The 20474-nt window shown below is 35.0% G+C and overlaps 1 long non-coding RNA gene across 1 annotated transcript; it reads right to left on the reverse strand.

Moving 5' to 3' along the window:
• Positions 1–478: 478 nt before the first annotated feature.
• Positions 479–20474, reverse strand: LOC113067612 (uncharacterized). Its single transcript, XR_003279414.1, has 3 exons — positions 20028–20474; positions 1532–1688; positions 479–1378 (listed from the first exon to the last, which is right to left on the reverse strand). It is a non-coding gene; the product is annotated as an uncharacterized LOC113067612 (long non-coding RNA).

The raw sequence follows: 20474 nt of genomic DNA on the forward strand, positions 1-20474 counted from the left end.
TGGTGAGTTTGAAGTCAAGACATCCCAAGAACAAAATATCCGCATTTTTATGCAGATCTATTAAGAGTATGCTGAATACTCCAATAGCCCGAGGTACATGCGAGATAATTTGGGGTCAGCTGCACTTGCCCTTTAACACCAGTGCTGTATTGCACTATACATACATTATGTTTGTTAAGCACTTACAATGGCTTGAAAACTTAAACGTTTGGTTTTATGTGACGCGTCAAACAATGTTACTGAAAATTCTGTGCGTAGGTGTGTGTGTGTGTGTGAAATACATCAATTTGCATCTAAATCTATCTATCAATCTATTTAAATATCAATCTCTTTATGTATCTATATCTATAGGACAATGAAAAAATCCTAGTGTTGAGTTCTGGTTTAGTTTAGCTGAATGAAACAAACGCACAATGCCCGCAGCATCGTATCGAACAGGTCTCATCGACTTGTGTTCTTTGAATACATTGTACTTTAATAACACCGAAGCCCTTGTTCTGATTACATTCAGATTACATTTCAACAAAGAGGATGTTACACAATTTGTTTGTGAGGACACAGAAGCAGACAGACAGGTCCCAAACACAGAGCTGACATAAGAGTCTATTCAAAATGAATCTGGCACAGAGGGAGAGCGAGAAAACACCAGGACAGAATGAGGGATTGGACTGAGGGGATTTAGATCTCTCCTGAGACACCAGACTGTCTGATCAGAAACACCCTGACCTGGTCAACACTACAAACACAGCAGAACTAGAGCACTCGGTCTATAACAGAGATTTAATGCGGCAAGAATATAGAACATTGTACTAGTGTCTGTATATAAAGGTTAAACAAAATATATCGGTCACAGAACTAGCATATATGCAAGTATATATTGTAATATGGGTTAAAAAGATTTAGTGATTTAGATGAAAACCAATCCCTGAATTGTAGCTAGTTGTCAAAACACAAGCACATTATTTGTTGCTTTATAAAAGCTTACATTGCAGTGTATCATGTTGATAAATATGAAGATATATTGCTAATAAATATCAACCCAATTTATTAACCCATATTAACCCAACTGGTTAATACTGGGAATGAAAGAAATGCGTGCCTCTAAAGTGTGCTGAGTGAAATAGGCCAATGCAACCAATGCCAGCCGCCTCACATGAACACTATTAATAATAACCTCTATTTTTGAAGCCAGTGTCATAACCTGTTTTGTGAGCTTTGAAATGCCAGTGCAATGGCTCCAGTGTCGGTGGAAAGGTGGGGCAGTGGTGGAGCTAATGATCCCCAAACAACAGCAGTCCCAACAGTAACACAGTCCTATGGATTCGGCTTCCCCTTTGTCCCCTTTTTGAGCTCATGGAGGCTTGCGTAAACAGGTCAGCTGAAAAGTAGGTCAGAGTGAAGGGAGGGAGGAATGAGAAAGAGAGATGGTGATAGACATAGAAGTGAAAGTATCGGGAGAAAAACAGAAAAGAGAGAGCGAGAGGCCTGTCCTGTAGAGGAAAGCTCAGAGAAAACAGGCTTCTCAGGTTACCTGGTTTATTCCGAACAGCCGAGAGCACTGGGTCAACAGATCAGGCCACTGATGCATGTGTTTGTGCCATTGCACAACGGAAATATTGTGCATTTGGATTTTGGCCCACTGCAGGCTTTCCTTCACATGGACAGTCTGCAGAAACACCATGTGCCCTCTGAAAACACCAAAAGCCAACATTTAAATAAAATGATTTTTAAATTAGTAATGCAAGCTGCATACTTATTCACACAGAAAGATTATATTAAAGTCGTGACATTTGCCAAGTATGGTAACCCATGCTCAGAATTGGTGCTCTGCATTTAACCCGTCCAAGTGCACACACACAGCAGTGAACAAAAACTTACTTTGGATGTGATTAATTGCAATTAATCATTTGACAGCACTAAAATAAAATGGCAAGAAATGGAAACAATGAATAAAATGTTTGAAGTAGAACGACTATAAATGAAATAGTATTGTCTTGTAATGTAAATTAAGTAATCTTTATTTATGACTTCAAAAACATTTTTTACAGTGTACTTGCCATTTCTTTGTAATAATTTCTGACTGAATATTGTTTCATAGTAAATCCTCAGCCAATTTATTTTACAGAGAACAGTAGCGCACATAATTGATATTTTCAAATAAGACTAATTTATTTATTTAGTCATCTAATAATAATAATGCATATTTAAGCATTTTGTCACTCATACAGTAGAGTATTGTGCTAGGAACACAAAAGTCACTGGTTTGACGGATAGCAAGAACAGATAAAACATGCACCTTGTATCCAGTGCAAGTTACTCTGGATAAAAGCATCTGCAAAATGCATACATGTAAATGTATATGTATTCAAATGTTAGGCTTAAATGTTTGCAAATGGTGTGCATTTGGTTAACACTTATTCATGTGTGAAAATGCAAAGGTTTTCACACAATGCATGTTAACAACTTTCTCCACTCCACAAATAAATGTAATAAGTGTACTACTGTAAAGTATTTTGACATACATACCGTGGTACACAGATTAACTGGAAATAATTACCATATTGATGTTAATATCTATACTTACATTGATGCACATACAAGATGTTTAACAGGCGTATCAATGCATCTGTTTAATTTTTAAAGTTGTAAATAAAATGAAGACTATTGGAGCAAATTTTACACAAATGATTTTTACCTGACAATTTCACATTTAATTACATTTTATTTGCTGTTTCTTTGTAATTATGAAATTTACAAGCAACCTCTGAAAGCATTTTTTAAGTGCATGTATAACGGAGGCCATGCAAGTGTCCAAAATTAAAATGGTATTACTCCAGTACTTTATGTTCGGAGTCAGTATGTTTTCTAAACCCTTAAAAGTAACTAGGACAAAAAGCAGAAAACAAAGCGTTTCAGCTGCAGTGTGTCCTCCACCCACACAGACAAACACACACATCTCACCTGTTTGACTGTTGACCTGACAGTTTTACTACAAAACCATGACCAAAATCATATTTTACAATGCCTGTCACTAACAACTGGTGATCATTAATAATTTATGTCTAATCATTAGTGGAGGATATGCCTTGAATGTGTGTCACAGAGACCAAAGGGTCAAGGTTCAGTTATATCTGTTGACATTTAGAAGCATCTGTGTATTTTGAAGAAACAATATTTTATTTATATCTCAATAATATAATATAACATAACATAACATACACACACACACACACACACACACACACATCTGGACAGCTTAACAGCTGGAGGACCAATTTGCAACTTATTAGGTCAATTGGCAACATGATTGGGTATAAAAAGAGCCTCTCAGAGTGGCAGTGTCTCTCAGAAGTCAAGATGGGCAGAGGATCACCAATTCCCCCAATGCAGCGGCAAAAAATAGTGGAGCAATATTAGAACAGAGTTTCTCAGAGAAAAATTGCAAAGAGATTGAAGTTATCATCATCATCTACAGTGCATAATATCATCTAAAGATTCAGAGAATCTGGAACAATCTCTGTGCGTAAGGTTCAAGGCCGGAAAACCATACTGAAAGGTATATCCAAGTTCTAGAACAACATATGCTCCCATCCAGACATCGTCTCTTTCAGGGAAGACCTTGTATTTTCCAACATGACAATGCCAGACCACATACTGCATCAATTACATCATCATGGCTGCGTAGAAGAAGGATCCAGGTAATGAAGTGGCCAGCCTGCAGTCCAGATCTTTCACCCATAGAAAACATTTGGAGCATCATAAAGATGAAGATGCGACAAAGAAGACCTAAGACAGTTGAGCAACTAGAAGCCTGTATTAGACAAGAATGCGACAACATTCCTATTCCTGAACTTGATCAACTTGTCTCCTCAGTCCCAGACGTTTGCAGACTGTTATAAAAAGAAGAGGGGATGCCACACAGTGGTAAACATGGTCTTGTGAGATATGTTGATGTCATGAAATTTAAAATCAACTTATTTTTCCCTTAAAATGATACATTAAAATTATACACGTTTTTCAGTATTATTTGATATATCGTAATATAAACAACATATAATTCACATACATACATACATACATACACACACACACACATATATATATATATATATATATATATATATATATATATATATATATATATATATATAAAATAATTTTATATATTTATCATTAATATAAAAGATATTTTCTTTTTCTGGTACTTTTTCATATCTCTAAAAAGCATGAAACGTACATATTTTTCTCTGATATCAAACTTTTGCATGTTATTTGGTCTTATAACATGTAAGAACCAGTATTTTGATATGGATTTAAGTAATATTAATTATAGCTTTAGTGAGATGAAAAAGAAACTGGTTAAGCTGGTTAAACTTATCCTGTTCTAGATTTGTCATATTAAATACAGACATTTGACTGTCAGTGTCTAAACACAATGCACATCAAAATAATCTGCCTCTCCCTGGAAACTGGGCTATTAATACTAAGAACAGTTTCTTCCATTATGCAAGTATAAATACACTGATTGAAAAAGAAAAAAAGAAAGAAAGACGGCAATGTTGCTGAGAGAATGAGATTGAGAGAGGACAGGTTAATATGAGAGAAGAAAGAGCTTTATGTGTTTGGATGTAATTCAAAACAAAAGCATGGACTATATCTCCTCCTGCTCGATTTCCTTCCTGAAGCCAAAAACATTCCCCACCTTCTGTTTTTCACCTTCATGTGTCCCTGCTGACCCATAATCCTCGGTGATGTGTGGACACGAACGCCACTCTGACATTAATCTAGGACTATGGATATATTCATTTAGAAGTTAGTTTTTGAGTGCAAGGTCATTCATTTTAACAAGTGTTTATTTAACAATTAAAAAAGCAATTTAAAGAACATTTGCATTGCTTTTATTAAGTTAAAAACTTTAAGTCATTTGAAGTTGTGGCACTTTCTTATTGTGTTTCAACTTTAATGGGTTTCCTCTTTCATGTCAATCTTTAAAATTGCATAATGTAAATGTAAAGCATGTTCAGGGTGTACTTGAAAGTTACATTAAATATGGCTTAGCTAATGAATCAAACCCTTGCTGTTGTTCCCATTCAACACTTTTATGGCTCTAGCTCAGTTTATTTACTGTAGTAAGTCAACACACATTAACTGTGAACAGCTCAGTCAGACTGCACAACACACACACACAGACTTTTCAGCAATCAGTGTGTGATCGTCTGTGTTTATACAGTATACTGTATGTATGCTATCTCATAAGGGAGCAGAAATCAGTTTTTCAATTGTCTAATTGGCTCTGTGCCCACGTGAGTCTGCGTTCATCGTAGAAATATCACTCCAGCTGTTTTTATTGTTGTCATTTTCCTACGTGTCTCCTGAATTTAGGTCAGATGGCCCATGTGAGGCAGGGGAAGCGTGGATGCTGGCCAGAGATCTTAATGACTTGTGTTCATCTGCTCCTTTATAACTTGATACTCTGTTGTACAAGTCTGACTAACATTGTAGTATTTCAGATTTTTTGAGCGGCACATGCAGACTGACCAATAAACGGCAGCGTTCTGTGTGAATGAGGAAACGTACACGTTACACACGTTGCACACAGAACAACAGCTGGTAAAGAAACATTCCTGTCTTATCATGACTTTCTGAAATATCAACAGGTGCCACACAGCACAGAACGACTGCTCAAGCAGGACAGAGACAGACAGACTACATTCTAAGCCATAATATATATAATTATTAAAATAAGTTTTGTGCTACAGTGTGTGTGTATATGTATACACACACACACACACACACACACACACACACTGTAGCACAAAACTTATTTTAATCATTTAATCAGTATATATTGTAACTCTTCTTTTTGTAATATTTCAATTATTCAAATGTTTAAAATTAACTTTTTTTCATATTAATAATGTGTCTGTAAATCTACTTTGGAAGAATAAATATAAATCTAAATTGGAGGAATTATTTCCCAAAACTAAGATACAGGAAATGATGTCACTTTTCCTTACTGATAAGATCTGAAGAACTGAAAAGTATGTGTTCTCTCTGAGAAAAGATTATAATTGAAAAAGTCCTTACAACAATAGTTATTGCACAATTCTTTTTAGTACATTTTTTGTACTTTTATTTAAAAATTTTAAAAGTACTGTTTAAAAAAAAAATCTATTATTTAAATGGCAAGAAAAAAAAACAATCTGAGCTCTCTTTTTTATTATTATTATTATATATAAAAAAAAATTCTAGCACATGCACCTGAAGTGGTTTGGACTTTTCGATCATTAAGCAGATATTTGACTTTTTTTTTCTTTCTTTTTTTTTTTTTTTTTTTTTTTTCAAGGAAAAAAAATAAACCCTGCAAAGGTGATACATCTTCACAGCAGACTCTCAAATATAGCTCAGGAAACAGAAGTCATAAACGGTGTTGTTCTGAACTCATTTCTGAGTTTACAGACTTCACAAGAAGACAGTAAAGGACATTTTTATCAATACCACAACATTGTTTGTTTACATGTGTACACTAGAGCGAAGTTCACAGCTTTATAGCATCCTTATTTTATGCAGTGTAAACAGCAATGACACTCGGTTCCTGTGAAAAGCGTCATGGGATTGTTTGGTGTTTTGACCGGAAACTGTTCGGTGTCCACAACCTTCCTGTAACGGTCACTTTGAAGGACCCTTCACAGAGATATGCGGTGTGCCGTCCTATTCAAAATTGCTGTTAGAAAGATGCCCTCACTTAAAAATCCCTGACTAGACTCTCCAAAATCCGCCTGGGTCGCAGCTTTTGTATACACGAGTGTTTGTGTGAGCGTGGCGTTAGATGTTTTGATGTCTACAGGCCCTTCAGCTGAATGTAGGTCAACTCCTCCCACCGCTCGCTTAACACAGAACCTCGAGTGAACTCACTCGTCATGGCAACGAGGGGGCAGCCAGTCACAGCGCAGCTCAAAAGAAAGGGGCGGGGCCAGAACAGCAGCAGACGTGGGTATCCCGATTCGCTCTGCGTCCCGTCATCTTTTTCTGTCGTTCATCCCAGCTCTGCTTGTTTCCAGTCAACTGAAATCTTTTTTTCTGAGAATCCTAGAGGCTTTTCTGTGAAACACAACTAATGTTTGGCGCAGCCCGAGCACTTGTTACCTTGTCATCAGGGTTGCTCGGCACAGTGTTGACTCTGCGATAATTGCTTCTCGTACGCCAATATTTATTTCAAGCCAAAATATGTTGATGCTGTGAACACTGCAGCTTGAATCTTTTTCTCCTTTTTTTTTTTACACTCAAAATGATTAAATCTTCAAAGGCTAAAATGTATTACAAAATGTATTTCAAGATGCAAGATAATACATCAAAATAAACATTTTGGATTCATCAGGCAAAGGGACTTGGGTACATTTGCATTTATTTGAATGCTGATGAATATGCATTGTCCTTTTTAAAAAAAAAAAAATAAACGCATACTGGAGGCCAAAAGTTTGGAATAAAGTTTGTGTTTAAATGATCCTTCATAAATCATTCTAAAATGCTGATTCGATCAGTCAGTCATTATCATCATTATAATAGTTTTCATTCAACATAAATGTTATACTATATTTACTGCTTAATATTTTTGTGGAAACCATGGTACATATTTTTGATATATATATATATATATATATATATATATATATATATATATATATATATATATATATATATATATATATATATATTTTTTTTTTTTTTTTTTTTTTTTTTTTTTTTTTTTTTTTTGAAAGAAGTTTCTTCTGCTCATCAAGCCGGCATTTATTTGATCAAAAATACAGAAAAAAATGTAATATTGTGATATATTATTACAATTTAAAATAATTGTTTTTAAATTTATTATACTTTAAATTAGAATTTATTTCCATCATGCAAAGCTGATTTTTTAGGATCATTATCACATGATCCTTTAGAAATCATTCTAATATGATAATTCATTATCAAAGTTGGAAACAGTTCTTCTGCTTAATATTTTTTCAGAACACGTGATACTTTTTTAGGATACTTTGATGAATAAAAAGTAAAATATTATATATATATATATATATGTAACTGGCCCTGTAATATTGTGGAAAAAAAAAATATATATTTCACAATATATATTTCACAATATTACAGTTTTTTTCTGTTTTTTGATCAAAAAAATGTCGGCTTGATGAGCAGAAAAAACTTCTTTCAAAAACATGAAGAAATAGTAATATAGGTGTATATAGGGCTTTGAGTATATATATATATATATATATATATATATATATATATATAAATTAAAAAAATTAAAAAAATAAATATATATATATATATATATATATATATATATATATATATATATATATATATATTTATTTTTTTAATTTTTTTTAATTTTTTATTATTATTATTTATTTATTTATAAGAAAAAAATATTAAATTGTAATAATATTTGCAGGGATGGGTCGCACTGAAGCTTAGTTAACTTGAATTGCAAAACTAATGCTCTTTCATTAAAGAAAAAATATCTGCTGTGTTTCTTGAAAGAGTGAAAGACAGAAAGAAATGCATGACACAGAAGGAGAGATGGGTGGAGGTTTTCCGGTGTTTTGGGTGGAATGTGAAAGCTGGCGTTTTAGGAGAGGCCCAGCTGGTCATGTCTGACTGTCCTCGTTTTGTAAGTCATGTGCCTTCGTCGCACATGCCCCTCTCTTCTGAACTCTATTGAGATATTTTAAACATGCAGGAAGCATCAATGTGTGTTGAAACGATTTAGACCACAAAAAAAAAAAAAAAACAAAAAAAAAAACACACATATGGGCCTGTACTGAAATGAAACACTGAAAGGTATGTACAGGAAAACCAAAAAACATTTTTCACTATCTGAAATGAATCTGTGTTTTATTATATATTTTTAAACAGATGCATTGCATAAACATACTGCTCAGGTTTGACGACCCTTCCAGGGAAACCTATTGGCTAATGCTGCAAGTAATTTGGCCAAAGGTGGACCTCTGGGTGGTTTGAGGTTTCTGAGCTATGCTTGTGTTCACCGCAGGACTGGCGATAGAGCATCTCTCTCACGCTCTTGAAATGTCTCTTTCATCACTGCCTGCATTTTGCAGATTCCAACTCATATCCTGAAGAGATTTGGGAAAGAAGAGGGCAATGGAGCACATCGAGAAAAGATTTAAGGCTGAGTGAAACCTGACAGCTCTGTGATCTTGCAACATTTTAGTCTGGCTTGTGCAGCTCTCGACGAATAACTCTCCCTCGTACTAAAGTCCAGCTGAAATTCCTGTTCTCTATATTTAAATATTAAAACAAACAGAACAGCTGTTTACAGTACAGATCATATACTTCTCATATTCTCTCCTGGCATGTATTACTTCTACATCTGTCACTGAGGGTTAATGCTAGCGTTAAGACCTGCATGATGAAATTTCATAAGAGTCAAAGGTCAATCACTGCAGAATGCTAGCTTAGCATAAAAGGACTCCAACTTGAGGCAGCACCTGCTTTTAAACAGAAAGCGATGAAAGGCTCGGGCAGCAGATTAAACAAGTGGAACTTCCTCTATAGGTGAAAGGGTAAATAACAAGCATTTCTGAAGAGCCACGTGAGCCCGAGATGTTTTTCCTGTAAGAACGAGTTCCATTACATTTTCTAAGAACATCGCTCGGTCTAATTCATACATTCCTGAGTAGACCGATTCTTAGAACATCATTAGAGCTGCCCAAATCCTTCCATATCTGCATGTCTCATCTGTTTCACATCAAAGACACTTGAAAAACACACTCTAGAATTTCACTTGATGTCTCTGGGATCCAAAACAGACTGCAATACACAACACCACTTGTATAATTCAAGTTAGCATTGTTGATGTGAAGCAACACAATCAATAACAATTCAACTTAATCAACAGCTGCAACTATGAACTGAAATAAATAAATATCAGAGGGAAACCTTTACTATATTCAAAAATTGCACCAAACCAAAAGTTCTAAAAAAAAAAAAAAAAAAAAAAAAATTATATTAAAATAAAACACATGCCAAAATATTAAACAAATTACTTCCCTCTAAACTTGTATACGATAGATAGATAGGTCAAAATCATGTTTGTAAAGATAAATTAAAATAAAATTTTAATATTAGATCAAAAACTTTAACTGGAGCAAAAATTAAAGGAACAAAAAGTACTGAAACGAAAACTGAAATAAAATAACGTAAATAGAATTCTTAAAAAAAACAACTAATAAAAACGACAAATGCGTATAATAAAACGACTAATATTTCTAAATATTAAAACAAATAAATACATTACTTCCCTCCAAACCTGAATATGTACTTTTAAATAAGAGATGATGAGATTTTATTGGTTTATTTTTGTTAAATGTGGCAATGTTGTAATGAAAACCAGGGAAATATTCCTCAAAACTTTGAGAAAATATACAACAACAAAATATGAAGTACCACAACAAAGAAAACGTGGGTATTGTGAATCGTACAAGCTGTCCTAAGTGACGCTCTTATATTTCACATATTTAATTTCAAAGAATCGGGAAGCGTTTGGCACTGCGTGTTTGTTTACAAGGAAGAGGGCCAAGGAACACGGTTTTCTCGCAGGTGGAATAGTTTTTCCTCTCACGTGTACCTGCTGACCTGCTTTCCTCTCAGGGCCGCACCCAGGCTTTGATTTGTTAATGATTCAACTCAAAGCCGTAACTAGATTTCACAAAAGCAACACTGGAAAAAGGGTGCAGAGAGGCACAGGTTAAACTGTTTCTGTAAGCCATAAACGCTCAGGTGAGGTCAGGAGGAAATAAGCCAAGTGTGGCATTGTGCTAGCGAGGCACACGTGACTTTGAGACAGAAGAATGAGGGGAAATACACTAAACATTATCTCATCGTTTACCATAGTATGTCTGTCTCAGGTGAATCACATCTAGCACACATGTAAAGAGTTCACGTGTACACACGGCAAGATTGTGTTGGATTAACTGTTGCTAACAAAGAACAAAACAATGCTGATGTCTAGATGTTAATCGAAGTGTAAACATGGCTTGTAACAAACTCTAGTAAACAAACATGCCCCAGTTGAAAAAAAAAAAAAAACCTACCAAACAAGGATGAGGAACCATTACAAAACCAAAAATCACTTCCCCTATATTTTAAGCATATTAAGCTGCTGCTTTTGCTTATGTATTCTCTTGTGAAAAAGAAGTGTGCTGGATTGTATTAAATATGCACTTGTCGGGTACTGCAAATCTTATTTCTGTATAATGCCTCAAATGGTTCAAGAAAAGTCTTCATTACATTTTTTAAGAGTTCTTGAATTTTGGAACAAGACAGACAAGAATCACGATATTGCTTAATGTGACGATTAAACTTCAGAAGTTTTCGATTTTATTGAACGATTGACTATTGCACATTTGAAAGTCAAAATGTTGCATCACAGCATGGGTGTTTTTATATCAGCGTATCTCTGAAGGGAACATAATGTCTTTAGAAAAGTTTTGATTAAATTTTTAATCGATCTTCTCTGTGCTGCCTGATTAAAGTAGTGTTTATGAGCACAGTGCTGCTTTGTGTACAGTTGTTATGGGAAACCCCTTTATTTCTGCTGTTTCAAAAGCGCCTCCTGCTGGCAGAGAATGAATTAGCATTTTTTTTTTGCATCTGAAATGTACAGTACATCTTTGTAAACTGAATTGTAAAAAGTAATTTTAGAGTTTGATAAATTAGAGACATAGACTCTTGCTGTACCCCACTCAAATGGTATCGATCTTATTTGTGCAGCTCTGAAAAGGTTTAAATTTGACTTTGATTTTCAATTAATTTTTTTCAATCTTTTTTTTTTTATTGAAAATCCTGCAGATACCCTGTGAATACATGGAACAATAGTTTCCCAAAAAGAAAACTGCCAGTGAAAATGCTGAGTGACTAGCCACAAAAAGTTAATGTCAAGCCATAATGTAATATTAATTAAATAAAAACTAACTTAAGTGTATTTTAAGAGCCGACTTTTGTGACTTTTTCTTAACACACTTAAGTGCAGTTTTTAAAAGTGCACTTTACAACAAAAAGTAAATTTAAAATATATTTTTTTTATTCATTTACTAACATACTGAAGCACATGTAAAGTACTTCATTATTTTAACTGTAGTGAGTTATTTGATACTACATCTACATCTGAAGTTAACATTTAAAATGTACTTAATAGCAACTTGTTAAAATGCATCACATACACATTTCAAAAGAAATTTAAAGTATATTTTAGTTTACCATACAGTACATACTTGTTAGTATATTCAAGAGTAAACTTCAACCATGGTCAAAAAAGCACTTTAGAAGTCACATTTAATACGAATTTCAAATACATTTAATTTAATTGTAAATAACATGCAATTAAGAGTCCAATAACATTGCAGTGTGTGCTTAAGTATGTTCCTTCAAACTATCTAATTTCCATTATAAGTACTACTTTTTTTTTTTTTTTTTTTTTTTTACAAGGGTTTGTTCAACGGTCCACAAAGTCAAACAACCTCACGGTAAGAAACCCTGTAACCTCGTTTCACTCCAGAGAGCAGACAGGGACAGGGAAAGACTTTGAGCTTGAGGTTAAATTAATGGCTTCCGTCCGGCTCGTCCATCAGATGGAGGAGTCAGGTTTCAGGTCAGCCCTCATTTACAGATCGAACAACTTCCTCCGCCCTTATACAAACACCTGAGGGAGGGACACGGCTTAGGCCAGCCCCATGTGACAGCGAGTTCACATGCACCAGGGGAGAAACGTGTTACTGTAACACCTTGTCCGAGGCCAGAGAGGTTATGTAAAGACCTGATGGCCTTAAATACAGCCAAGGGCACCGCAGGGAGGGGCAGAGGGAATAGAGGAGCAGATTGTGTTGGGATGGTGGTTGGGAAGCAGGAATGCATCAACTGTTCTTGAGCAATAGGAAACTTGTCTGTGTGTGGATATATGATTATCATATGCCACATCATTCATGGCTGTGGAATTAAAAAATGTAAGGCTACAATAATGTTAAATGGGCTTTCCATGCAGATAAATTAGTCCATTTTGAATTGAAGTGTTGTTGCAGACTTCATTTAGTTTTGCTTACAAGATACAATGAAAATGAGAAACAAGCATTCAAACTCTGGTTACCTGCATACATGCACCACGCAACATACATACATACATAAATAGATTTATTAAACATTGATAGCTTTTTTCTGGCATATAGGAAATAAAAAAAAAAACCTTAATGCAGAGACCTAAATTAAATTAACATCATAGACTAATGCTAGCAGACTAAAAAATATGCACAAAACGTCTATATATATATATATATATATATATATATGAATATATATATATATATATATATATATATATTATGTAAAGCTCCAAATAATACAATTTGAATATTATTTTAATGGGATGACCAAAATATACTGCGGTGAACAAACATTTATGTAAAAATTTTAAAAGTATAACAAATCACCATTAGGCTATAACCTGTAAATAGCAGAAGAGGTATTTCTCTCATAAATTACTCATACTTTTTCCTTTATATTTTGAAATGATAAAATAACAATTATAAAATCACTATTATAAAACATCAAATCTTCACGAAATCAGATTTGGTCAGTTTGGCTCAAGTGCTCTGAAAAACTTTTCTTCGATTTGCAATTAAATCACTCGTAATCACTGAAGTTGTTGGTCAGTTCCAGACCATGTATAGAAGAATAAAGGTACATTTAATAAGAATATATATAATTTCCACATACAAATTTGATTACTTGTTACTGTTGTTAATAAAATCAATTTTGTAAGCTTCCTAACTCAAGCTTAGTGCTTTACTGTCAAATGTAAACATGAAATAAACATGTAATATTATTAGTAACGGCACTTATTAATGCAAAACAATAGTAATTTTAATCACATACTGTACATATATGTGTGCATGTGATTTTGTATTTAATTAAATTATTTTAAGTATTTCTTTGTAATTTCAGAGGGATATGTCATTAAAAAAAAAAATACTGCACATTTTAATTTGTATGAGCATTTGTCAGTAATACTGTTAAAATGGGGAACATATGTGAATGATTGCAATGCAGTATCATTTAAAGTGTGCCCCTAAATTTTCGGCTTGTGCTCCTAGTAAAAATAATTATTCTGGAGCCCTGCTGTATTTCCATACATCTGGTTATATCAAACAAATTTTACATTTCCTTTAAATTTGTAATAATTTTTCACATTATTTAATGAATGCGAGCTAACATGAACATAAGCAGTTGTATTTGAATTAATGTCAACTAAAATAATATTTATTCATCTTATTTCATATGATTATTAAAGATTAATACTACAAAAAATGCATTGCTCATTGTTAGTTAATACATTACAGCAACATGATCAAACATGACCTTATTATAAGGATTAAATTGGAAACAATGCAACTAAACTTTAAACAACATTTTCAAGAATTGTGCTCATTTTAATGAATGAAATTTCCCAAGCAGCAAAAGTAGATTTTCTGAGTGTTAGACACATTAATCTCCACTGAGGATTAAAAGAAAGAAAGGAGATGGAAATCTGGAAAATGCTAAATAAAGGTGATATTTTCCCAATTGTTTTATGTCTGTCCAGACCAGACATGAGCGCCAGGAGATGTGACTCATTTGGTGGATGCAAATTAGAGAGACTGCATCATCCCACAAGGGAGACTCCATGTATTTTCGTTCTGTGTATGGAAACAATCACTGGGACCAAATGTAGCATTTTATTCTGATCATGTGGTTAGCAGAGGAACGAGACTGTTTGGTTAGGTTACACAAATCTTCGCCGACAAGACAAGTAGCTGCATGATGTTTCGACCGTGACCTACATAATCAAACACAGCGTAAACTACACACCTTCAGCTAAAAATACTGTACAACACTTGAACATGATTGATGTCAAATGAATTGTGAATGAATATGCATTGTGCACCCATTCAAATGCATCTACAAGTTGAAGGCAAATCAAGCAGGGATAACAGAGTTCGGATTTGTTTGAAATCAGATTGTTGATACAAGAAGGTCAGCTAAATCCCTGCAGGTAACTCACGTTATCAGCCGAGAAACTAGGTTATGATGGCGAAAACACTGATAAAGTTAATTGAAAAGCAGAGCAAGAGTAAGGTGTGCTGATGAAAAGAAAAAAAAGAGAGAGAGGGAGACAATGAAGAGCCACCACGTGAAGGGAGAGTGTGTGCTGTCTTCAGGCCATGTGCTGCTAGCAAGTGTGTGTGAACGAGAGCGGCCAGGGTAAACCAATGACTCATCCTGAAGGAGCTCCTCCACACACACACACACACACACACACACACACAAGCATGGAAAACACATTAAGCCATTATCCAAATAAGAGAATGCTAAGGATAGAAGTGGAAAGAAAAAAAACTGTGTTTTGTTGTTGTTTTTTGGCAGGGTTCTCGTGGTGAAATTAGCATTTTAAGGACTAAATATCACGTAACTGGGGTCACTTAAACCTGCAGACATGAAAAACAACCAGCAGCAACTGGTTAAGTAGCCTAATTCCTCTTTTTTTTTTTGCATTTTATACCAGACAATAGAAATAATTATGAAATTACATATAAAGATGAACTGGGTGGGTCAAAAAAATAATAGAACAAAATCACTCTAGGTGCATTTTTTTGTGGGGGGGGGGGAGGGGGGAGTCATTGGTAAACATGGTAAATGTGATAAATGGTGCCAGAAATCTATAATTATAGTCAAGTTAGTCAAAATATTTAGTAAAATGTCCAATTCTATTAAAAATTACAATTAAATGTCAGATTCATTTGGGAAAAGGTAATGTAGGTGATGTCAGAATTTACAATTTGCAACAATAATCTGTCATTTATCCTAATGAAGACATTTCAAATTAAGGAATATTTCTCAAACTACATTTCATTTTGCACTTAAAAATCATCATGTCAGAACCAGCAGCAACGGCTTGTGATACTGCTTTTATATTGAGGAACTTACACTTTCAACGCAATATTGCCCGATACTTTTTTGCACGTTTTGCTCCATCAATGAAATGAATTCCAGACAAAGACATGGTGTATACGTGGCAATGAGGAAGACTTAGTGGCGAGTTTCTGGAATAATTCAGCGACTTTCAAAGAATGATTCGATGACTCATTCAATGACATTCGCCTGTTTCGTCTACGAATTGTTTTCTTTGCACATGCTTTTACATGTCCACATATGTTGTTACGTCAGGGTGAACATACATCCCCTTCAGCCCGGACCTGTCCTGGCCAGGATTTCTAAATTACCCAAAATGTTTTGCTAGAAGGCTACAGAGAAAAGTCAAATCAATGCAAATAAATGTTTTTTTTAAACGCCAAAATGAAAAGTAAGGCAAAACACATTTAGCCAGTTTAGAAATCGCTTATTATTAGGAAATCATAAGGCAGCTAAAAATAAATTGGAATGATTCACCTTCTGTCATCACAAATTCATACTGAATTCAGTACATCAACAATCTTTAAGATTGGGTTAAGTGGGTTTTCAAATGGTACTTTTCAACAATGAGAACGTGTTTAAGGGCAAGTAGCTGTGACAGAACCTTTTCTTGCTGAATTCTTTCATTACTACTTTTAAAAGCATCCTTTGTCTGAATTTCGCAATGTATCTGGTAAATCGCAGAGATTTTCATACTTCGCTTATTTTGCACATACATCATGAGGGGAAATTTTAAGCGAGCGTAGAGATTACTAGCTGACCCTCGTTTCATCACTCCACAGATTTACAGGATTTTAGGAGTGATAGAGGACATTTATCATCCTGTCTTTCAGCCGCTGAATAGTTGATTTGGTGGCGTGTCGTCATGTTGAAAGATGGGCCGTCTTCTCATTTTCAACTTCCTTGCTGCAGGGTTTAGTTTTGCCTGTAATTTGTCCCATCCATCTTCCTCACGGCTGACAAGTGCGTCAATTCCAGCTTATAAGAAATACTGAACTCTATGATTTTTTCTTGGTATTATGTATTTGGTTTTCATCAGAACTACAGTTGTTGATATTAGCTGAAAAGCTGATCTGATTGCAGCAACATTTGTATCACAGCCAATACATTTCTTCACAGGGGTCAGCAAACTTTGGTAAGCGGGCCACGGCACGTATACAACACTGACACACAAGCAAGAAGACGGAGAGAGAGAATATTATACACTCGTACAAAGCTGTCACTGAAGCTAAAACGTACATCTTTGTAACTTTATTTACCCCAAACAGTATAGATTAGTACCTTAAAGCTACATATTAGTGCTTCAAAAGCACATATTAGTACATAGTGTACACAAAAGTGCCTTTTGAAAAGGTATCACCCCAGTGAGAGTTTCATCTTTTGTGTGTGTGTGTTGGTTGAGCATTTTATTAAGTTTGTGTATGGATTAGGCTTGCATATGTTTGAATGAATACAAGATTTTCTTTTTTTAGGCCTTCTGATTGTGATACGGTCAGCATAAGTGCACATGTGTGTGTGTGTGTGTGGAACAAGGATGTGCTTTGCATGGGAATTATTTTCCTGAGACTCATCCTGTGATTCAGCTCTTTCTCTTGAACACATTCTGCTTGACTCTCATTGCATCAGTTTTGTCTGTGTGTGAGTTCCTGTTAAATGATGCTGGACAAAAGAATGTGATGATAAATGTGGGTGCGTTTACACGTAACAGCTCGAGTAGATGCGTGTCTGACTCTGTGCTTGCACGTACACAGCCTTTATTAACACATTCATGTGCTCGTGTCGAGTCGAGCTTCCTTGCGAGAAGGCAATGTGTCTCTCAAAATAGAAAGTATGCGACAGGTAAGAAAAGCAAACAAACATAGATTACAGGAACAGTCATGACTCACTACGAGATTATTGACTTCCTATGAAACCGGTCGGTATGTAAACCACTTAAGTCAATATTAAAAATCCTTTATCACCATGATAAAACTCATTTACCTTGAAATGTTTGTTTTATATATATATATATGGCTGTTTTCTTAAGGCTGTAACCAGCCAATTCCAGTAAAGAGCTAACAAAATCAAATATGGATTACAATAGAGTGAAATTATGTTTGTGTGCAAATGATAATTGTGGAAAGGATAGATCAGTTAGGCGATTCTGAATAGTCACAAATACCATGGACACAGGAGCAGATGTCCTTAATATTCATATTAAATTCAACCAGTACTTTCGGTTTTTTGATTTATTACTTTGGCCCTACAAAAACCCACAATGCAATACTGTTTAAAAGTCTGCGGTCAGTAAGATTTAAAGAAATGAACCTACATCTAGAAAGAATACATTAAAAAAAGCTATTATGAACAGTAAATAAGCATACTGGGATAATTTATGAAGGACCACGCGACACTGAAGAACGGATTAATGACGTTTTGCCATCACAGAAATAAAGTTACATCTTAATATATTAATATTTTCCGATAAAAATAAATGCAGCCTTTGTGAGAAGTAAATGCTTCTTTCAAAATTATTAAAATTGCAAACTCTTAAACTGTATGGGGATGTGGTTACATCCTCTGATTATTTACATATTTTGTTAAACCCAAAGTTTAGATTGCGGTTATTGAAATGTAAGCCAGTCAAAATGATCCGTTTAGATTGTAACTTCCCATCTACACTGACAGTGAACAATGTTGCACAATAAAACCAGAACATGGTAATCAAAGAAACACTAAAGCTCGATTTCATCATACTAGTTTTGTCACATCGCTCACTTTCAGTGTAGACCGTAAAACTGTCAGGCCGCTGGGTCTGGTTAATCACGGGGTGCTCCATATCCCCGTCCGCTCCCACGCTGCGGCCCACTCGGGTCCGTCTGGGCCAGGGACGCTGCACTGACTCAGGACCTGCTCTTGTCTTGTCTGGCGCAGGGCCTGGACTGAAAACCCCACAGATCTGCCAGAAAGTGAGTCAGTCTTTTCCACCCAGACACACTGAACATGAGGGAATGCAGAGCGGATCTCTCTCTTTATCTTGGACGGTTTGAAATTATTATGTTTGAAAACCTTCACCTCTGCTATAAAAAGTTAATAACTCCACCAACATGAACCAACGGTACTGAGGAGAAGACATTATTTCAATACCAAAGCAGTAAATATCCACATGTCCATGTTCTCTAAAGGCTTTGTTTTTTTTGCCATCTAGTGGCCAAATTTTTTTTTTTTTTTTCCAGTCTGCTTAGCCCAAACCTCCACTCATAGGAGGAAACCCGTCCTGGGATCCCCAACCACTGCACTGCACTCGGTTTGTCTCCCTTATTTAACACACCTGATTCAACTCATCAGCTTATCAGTAGAGTCTACAAGACTTGAACTGGGTGTGTTCAATGAAGGGACATACAAGTTATGTATTGAGGGGGTCCTAGGGACTGCTTCGAGAAACACTGCTTTAGATATGTACAAAGCAATAGCATTTTTTGTTATTTTTTACCAATAAAACTGTACGACTTTTCCCCATTTCAAATAAATACAAACATGGAACTGAACTGACCGTTATTACTGCTGACAGAGCCAGCACTTTGTCTCAAAGACAGTCACTTGACGCCACCAACTGACGTAATGACGCAACTACAGAAAGAGTCACACCAATTATGAAGATGCATGACATTTCTAGTCAAAAGAGACACTTCAGAGCAAAGTAGCCTATAGCATATTTGTTTTGAATACGGAGATCTCTACTCACGCTTCTGAAATTCCTTGATTTCAAAGCTTTTCGTAACAGTTAGAATCCTGCTGATGATTCCATTTAGAATATTTCCTTTACTACTACTAATCATTATTATATTAGAAAACATAATACATTTTGAAATGCATTCAGTTTAAAAACATTTTGGTAGAAATGTGTTCAGGATTTGTCGAGACATTTATATTTGGGCAGAACTAGAGGGCTCTCTTTGTTTTTGTTTTTTTTAAATGCAGATCTAGATTAGCTGAAAACATCCGACATGTGAATCCATCTCACTCACCTGTCAATCCTGCCCTGTTTTCATCCTCCTCCACCGAATTTACTTGACCTGACAGCCTTAAAGCAAATAGTATTTGTATAGCTGTTAAATCAGTCAGGCCTCTGTCAATTAGCCTTCTAAAGATCACGTGCTGAGCTGATCAGTCATGTCATCAAACGCCTATTGAACGATTGCCTGCCACTGCGTTTTTTATGTGTAAACGTTATTTATTCACGTTCATTTTATTGTACATTAAAAGCAACGATCTATCATATATGTCACAATAATTCGATTTCTTTTAAATCTAAATAAGGACCAGTTTAAAGCAGCATCCCAGCATCAAAACATACCTAACCAGCATATTTTCATTTTTTATTATGAATTTGACATTTCATACCCATATTAATTACATTTCTCATAATCCTAATTTACATTAATTACAGAATTTAGACTTCTGTCTTATGTCTC

Source organism: Carassius auratus, linkage group LG28B (assembly GCF_003368295.1).
Source record: "Carassius auratus strain Wakin linkage group LG28B, ASM336829v1, whole genome shotgun sequence".
Taxonomy (NCBI): domain Eukaryota; kingdom Metazoa; phylum Chordata; class Actinopteri; order Cypriniformes; family Cyprinidae; genus Carassius; species Carassius auratus.